The sequence below is a fragment of the Pteropus vampyrus genome, unplaced genomic scaffold (genome assembly GCF_000151845.1).
Source record: "Pteropus vampyrus isolate Shadow unplaced genomic scaffold, Pvam_2.0 Scaffold25, whole genome shotgun sequence".
NCBI classification, from domain to species: domain Eukaryota; kingdom Metazoa; phylum Chordata; class Mammalia; order Chiroptera; family Pteropodidae; genus Pteropus; species Pteropus vampyrus.
Genome location: NW_011888806.1, coordinates 9151282 through 9157281, shown reverse-complemented (window position 1 = coordinate 9157281; position 6000 = coordinate 9151282). Strand labels below are relative to the sequence as shown.

The 6000-nt window shown below is 33.0% G+C and overlaps 1 long non-coding RNA gene across 1 annotated transcript in view; it reads right to left on the bottom strand.

The window, feature by feature from the left end:
* Nucleotides 1-4355: 4355 nt before the first annotated feature.
* The window catches only part of LOC111737264, a 71668-nt gene continuing 70023 nt past the window's right edge, over nucleotides 4356-6000 (bottom strand). Inside the window, exons 4-5 of the long non-coding RNA XR_002779400.1 lie at nucleotides 4727-4935; nucleotides 4356-4394 (exon numbers count right to left, since the gene is read on the bottom strand). This is a non-coding gene — a long non-coding RNA (uncharacterized LOC111737264). The remainder of the gene's footprint in view (nucleotides 4395-4726; nucleotides 4936-6000) is intronic.

The window sequence follows — 6000 nt, the reverse complement described above, 5'->3', positions numbered from 1 at the left end:
GAGGTAAGGTTTGAATGTAATGTAGCAGAATAAAAGCACCACCACATGTTTGTTATGTTGTTGGAATAAGAATAAATATTCCAGGGGCAGGGGGAAATTAGATTAGATTTTTATGATGCCAAGAAAGATTTAAGAAAGATTAATAAAAAAAAAAGTAAGATTATTAAAAAAGAATGATTTACCTTTTATGCTATCTACCTAATGAAAAGTAAATTTCTCTAAGTATACAAGACAAAAACAAAACCAATAGTTTTAAGATCATGTGTTTAGTTCGAACACGTCAATATTTTCAGTTTAGGAGGGTATCCCTTATAAAGTTACACATTAGAACTTGGGATAGATTGGCTGTTAACAATGTGAAACTAAGTTCAAGTTGTTTTAGTTAATTGAAGTTGTTTTAGTTAGATGTCTGCAGGAAAGAAGGTAAGAGAACAATATAAGCATTCTATTATAGCTTAATTTCTTTAGAATCCTTTAATTTAACTAGTTTTGCTAATTCACCACAATGCTCATTATTCAATGCTTTGATGCTAAACTTAGCCACCTAAGTTTAGCCGCCAAACTCTGGCTTTCAATTTGTCATGTGCTAGTAAAGTGAAAATGAATTTGCTTTACGAAAAGAGGGCACACAATGTATGTAAGATTTTTTTTATTATTATCTATAATATTTTCTTTCCAAAATAAATAAACTTTAATAGAAAGTAGATGAGAACTGATATTCTAATATTCTATAGATTCTTTCCTTGAATTAGTAAGAGATACCAAGTAACATATCCTTCAATATTTGATTTTGTAAAAGAACCCACTACAGGTGAACATAAATTTACAAAATCCCCTAACAGTTAATTGAACAAAAGAAAATACTCAGATCCTTATTTAATTTAGAATTTGAATCTTTGTATTTTTTAGTACATTTACATTGCTTCCATCTGTCTTTGATTGATTTTTCTAAAATTCTTCCTAATATCCAAACATCTTTTGACATAAGGCTACTGACCAAACCTATAGGTCAGTATAATGTCATTGCTCTAATCTATATCAGGAAGGGATATGATGACTTAAAATTAGCTAAATTCTGGCTAAAAACGTGCCAGTGAGCAACCCTGGGAAAGAAAGTATATTTAATATTGGATAACTAAGATCATAGACATGTTTAACTCTTGATTTTTAGGATCGTTACCTGTTCCTTTTATTAGGTCAAGTCAAATATGTAGCCAATAAGAAAAAAACATGTTTTGATTTCTTTAAGTCAGAAATAAGTTCCCATGAAGATAAAGATAACTCATTAACTTTGTGGTGTTTTATGGGAAAGAAACTGTGGGCTGTTCAAACCCTGTCTTGAATCTCTGGCCAGGCACAAAGTCAATCTTGGCAAATGAACAGAACATACATTTCCTTTTTTGCCAAATAAAGACAGCTGGTGCCTGGAGTTTTAACCACCACTGTCGATGTATTTCTAAAGCAAAAAAAGAACAAAAACCAAAAACCAAAAAAAAAAACAAAAAACGAAAACAAAAAACCCCTGAAAACTAATCTAATCTGAACTTGGTGACAATGTCTGTCAGATTCTAATGTACGAATTGGCATATTCTTTTCTTCAATACACTTACTACATCTTTCAACTATTTTATTTAGGTTCTCTTATTATTTGTTTTAATCTTTATAATTAGAACATAATCTCCACAAAACATTATCTATCTAGCTCAGTGTTTTATTTCCAGCATTAGTAGAGTAGGTGGCACATGACAAATAGGCATATGAACTCTTTTTTTTCCCCTCACCTGATTGGACTGCCATTTTATACAGTGCTTTGAAAAATTGAAAGTACAAGGAATTTCAAATTTGAACATATTGACATGAAATCAGCCTTTTCTCCTTCTAAGCCTATATATATATATGTGAGATATATATATATATATATACATATATATGTGTATATATGTATATATATATGTGATATATATATACACATATATATATGTGTGTGTATATATATATATATCCAAAAGAAACAATGGGAACATAAAACAATGTCACTAGGGCGGACATTGGGAGAAGATAACACAGTGAAAACTAATTGACGATAGGATACAGTTGTTATAGATATCAGAAAAAAAACTGCATATTTTACACTTTGCAAAATTGTTATGAACCCATAGAAGTGCAAAAACAATATCCCTAATTTTTCAGGATGTAGAGTAGGTATCAAATGGAAGTTGGAAACCTTGTCTACCTTACTTGATTCCAGGAGCAGAGCAAGTATGGCTGAATCAAACGTCATATAGAGAAGCCAAGTTTCCAGGAAACAGTTTTTCTTTGTGACAGCAGGGAAGAGCAGAACATGAATTGTAAAGAAAAAATTACTGTCTATTTTGACTTACTGAAAAAACATGAAAGCTGAATATGCACCTTCTAAATCTCTAGATTATAAGAAAGATCCCAAATAGCATGGAACAAGGCCCTTGCTTCTACCTCTCTCATAAACTTCCTTCAAAGAGCTGGTTCAGAAAATTAAAAATGAACAAACAAAAACTTTTAATAATAAATAATTAAAAAGAATTAGTAAAAGACCACATCTAGATCAGGAGCTATGAATATTAGTCACTACTTCATCGAACTTACAATTCTCTGTCATTCTGTACCTGTTATACTGCTGAGTTAAGGAAAATGTGATAGAAATTTTCATCATAAATCTTTCAAATTTTTGATAGTAGTATTAATCTCTGTGAGCTTCCCTAAAGACACAAAAGTTTTTGTGACTCTTTTATTGGAAGTGTAGAGACCCAGGGTTTCTACATGGCCCTTAAAAAAAAAAAGAATCAGTAAAGGATCTATAGAGAGGTTCTACAAGGAAAAAAATACAAAGAAAATAATAGACGAAGACCACTCATCAGACTACTGTTGCCATGGAATAGATAAATATTGTAAACAAATGTTTTACCATCAATTTAAACAACTGTAACGAGGTAATTGCCTGTATGGAGTGAAATATAGAATACACAAACAAAAACCCATGGAAGAGAAGAAGATATTGCAGACATGAAATACTAGCTGTCGGAGGTCAGGAAAAAAGTGAAAGAAAAATAAAATCGCCACAAAAATCACCAGAAAAAAATTGGCAAAACTGAAAGGATCTTAAAAGATAAGAGATACTGTAGACAACACAGTAAGTGACACAAAAGATAAAAATGAGAAAAAGAGGCAAGCTGAACCAAAAAAGAGAGGTTAAAAGGATTAGAGACTATAATAGATCTAGAAAACAGGCAATAGAACCTCAAGACACAAATAATCATGAGTATCAAAGAAAAAAACAAAGTATGGGACAAAAAAAATAAGGAAACATTTTTTGATGTCAAAGGAAACTTGATCTAAGTATTGCAAAAATACATCATGAGTTATAAAATGGTTATTCGAAAATGATCAACCCTGAAGAATATTATGTTCACTGGGTTTCTTTTTAAAAAAAATAATTAATTAATTTTTTATGGTGACATTGGTTAACAAAATTAATTTTTTATGGTGGCATTGGTTAAAAAAATAATTAATTTTTATGGTGACATTGGTTAACAAAAATAATTTTTTATGGTGACATTGGTTAACAAAAATAATTTTTTATGGTGACATTGGTTAACAAAATTCAATAAGTTTCAGCTGTACATTTTAACAGTAAGGCATATACATATTTACATTGTGTTTTCATTTCTCATAGTTATATTTCTTTCTGTCACCACATATTTGACCCCTTTTACTCCATCTTACCTCTCCGCTCTCCCTTCCCCTCTGGTAACCTCTAGTCTATTGTCCATGTCCATGAGGCTCTGTTTATTTGTCCTGTTTGTTTGTTGCTTTTAGGTTTATATCCCACATATAGGTGATATCATATGATTTTCAACTTTTCCTGTCTGGCTTATTTCACTTAGCATGATTATCTCGAGGTCCGCCGATGTTGTTGCAAATGGCAGTGTTCATCTCCTCTTATGGCTGAGTAACAGTCCATTGTATATATGTACCACAGCTTCTTTATCCAATCTATCATAGGACACTTTGGTTGCTTCCATGTCCTGGCCACTGTGAATAATGTTGCTATGAACATTGGTGTGCAAATATCTTTTTGGATATGAGTTTTCAAGTCTTTGGGGTAAATACGCAGCAGAAGGATTGCTGGATCATATGGTAGATCAATTCTTAGTTTTTTGAGGAATCTTTATACTGTTTTCTAAAGTGGCTGTACCAATTTGCAGTCCCATCAGCAGTGTATGAGGTTTCCTTTTTCTCCACGTCCTCTCCAGCATTTGTTGTTACTTATCCTGTTGATTACAGCTATTCTAACAGGTGTGAGATGGTATCTCATTGTGGTTTCACTGGTTTTCAAAAATAAATAATCTTTTGGGTATCTAGGCAAAAAAAAAAAAGTCGTTTAACTTATAAAGGAAAAAAATCAGGATAATCTCAAACTCTTTGACAACAAAATTACATGTCAGAAGATAATGTAACAATAACTGCAAAATTCTATTTTAAAAAATAATCCAAAAATTTTATACATAGCCAAACTGCATTTCATGTATAAAGAAATAACTGTTTTAAAAACACAAAAATGCAGGAAACACATTCTTTAAGAAAGTGTTTCTTAAGGTCTTCTTTATGAATCCATGCATCACACACTATGGCTAACCTAAAGGTAACTGGGAACACAAAAGCAAAAAAGTGGTCAATTTTCTAAAAATACCTTCATGCTTCAGACAAAAGAGAACATTCGTCTGGGAGACCAAACACTGCTTTCTCGTTCTTGCAGTTATCCACAGTCCCTCCAAGTGATTCTGTTCAAATCAAAACTAATACTTGGCTTTGGGTTCCTAAAGTTGGAGAATGTGAATATGAAACAGTTGGTGGCCAAGTCTTGAGAGCTCGTCTGTAGTAGGAGAGAATGGGACCAAACTACAGAGAGAAGTAGAGACAGGAAATAGATAACATATTATTAGTAGAGAGCCCTGATAACAATGTTTGAACTGATTTTATTTTCAATCACTTATTTCTATGTGCCAATCACCATTCTAGATGTGAGGGATACAATAGTGAACAAAAAAGATAATGTCTCTGTTCTTATGGAGCTCATACACTATCGAGGGGGCGAGACAGAAACCAACATTTATATAAATGTGTGTCTGCATGTGCGCGTGCACCGTGCATGCATTATAATGTCAGGTGGTGGTAAGTGCCATGAAGGAAATAAAATGTGTGTGTGTGTGTAGCGGGGAGACTAAAGAATAACTGAGATAGAGGCATGCTCTTTTATGGATGATCAGGAGAAGCTTCTCTGATAGAGTGAGCAGACACCTGAAGGAAAGGATAGCTTAAGCGACAAGTACAGTGAAGGAAATGCACTGAAAGCAAGAGAACAGTAGCAATGAGTCTGAAGCAGGAGCATGTCTGACATTCTCAAGGACGGCAAGAAGGTGGTGTCACTGTGTGAGTGTGATAGAAGAGGATGGAGAGCGGGAAGAGAGCCAAATAACTTAGAGCACAGTTGGTCGTTGTAAGGACTAAATTGCTCTCTAAGAAAGGCGAACAGCCATTGAAAGGTTTAAAGCAGAAGACTGACATGTTCTGGTATTTTTTCCCAATCTATAAATTATAAATTATAAAAAGGCATTCAGTGAAAAGTTTTCTTCCTACTCCTAAACCTGTTCCTCTTACTCCTACAAGAAACAACCCTTAGTAGTTTCTTGTGAATGTGTGCCGGAGCTTCTTTATGCATTTGTAAGTATATATAAAGCTTTATTGTTGTTTTTATCCTTTTTTTTTTACACAGACAGTAGCACCTATGCAATACTATTCGGTCCCATGCTTTTTTATTGAAACAAATGTATCTTGTTATATATAAAGTAACTTGACAATCTACATAGCAGCACACAGAGAGCTAGAGGTGAATCCTCAAGGAATTGATGAATCTAACTTATTTAACTAGTATCCTATTGATAGGCATTTGCCCACAGTGCTGCA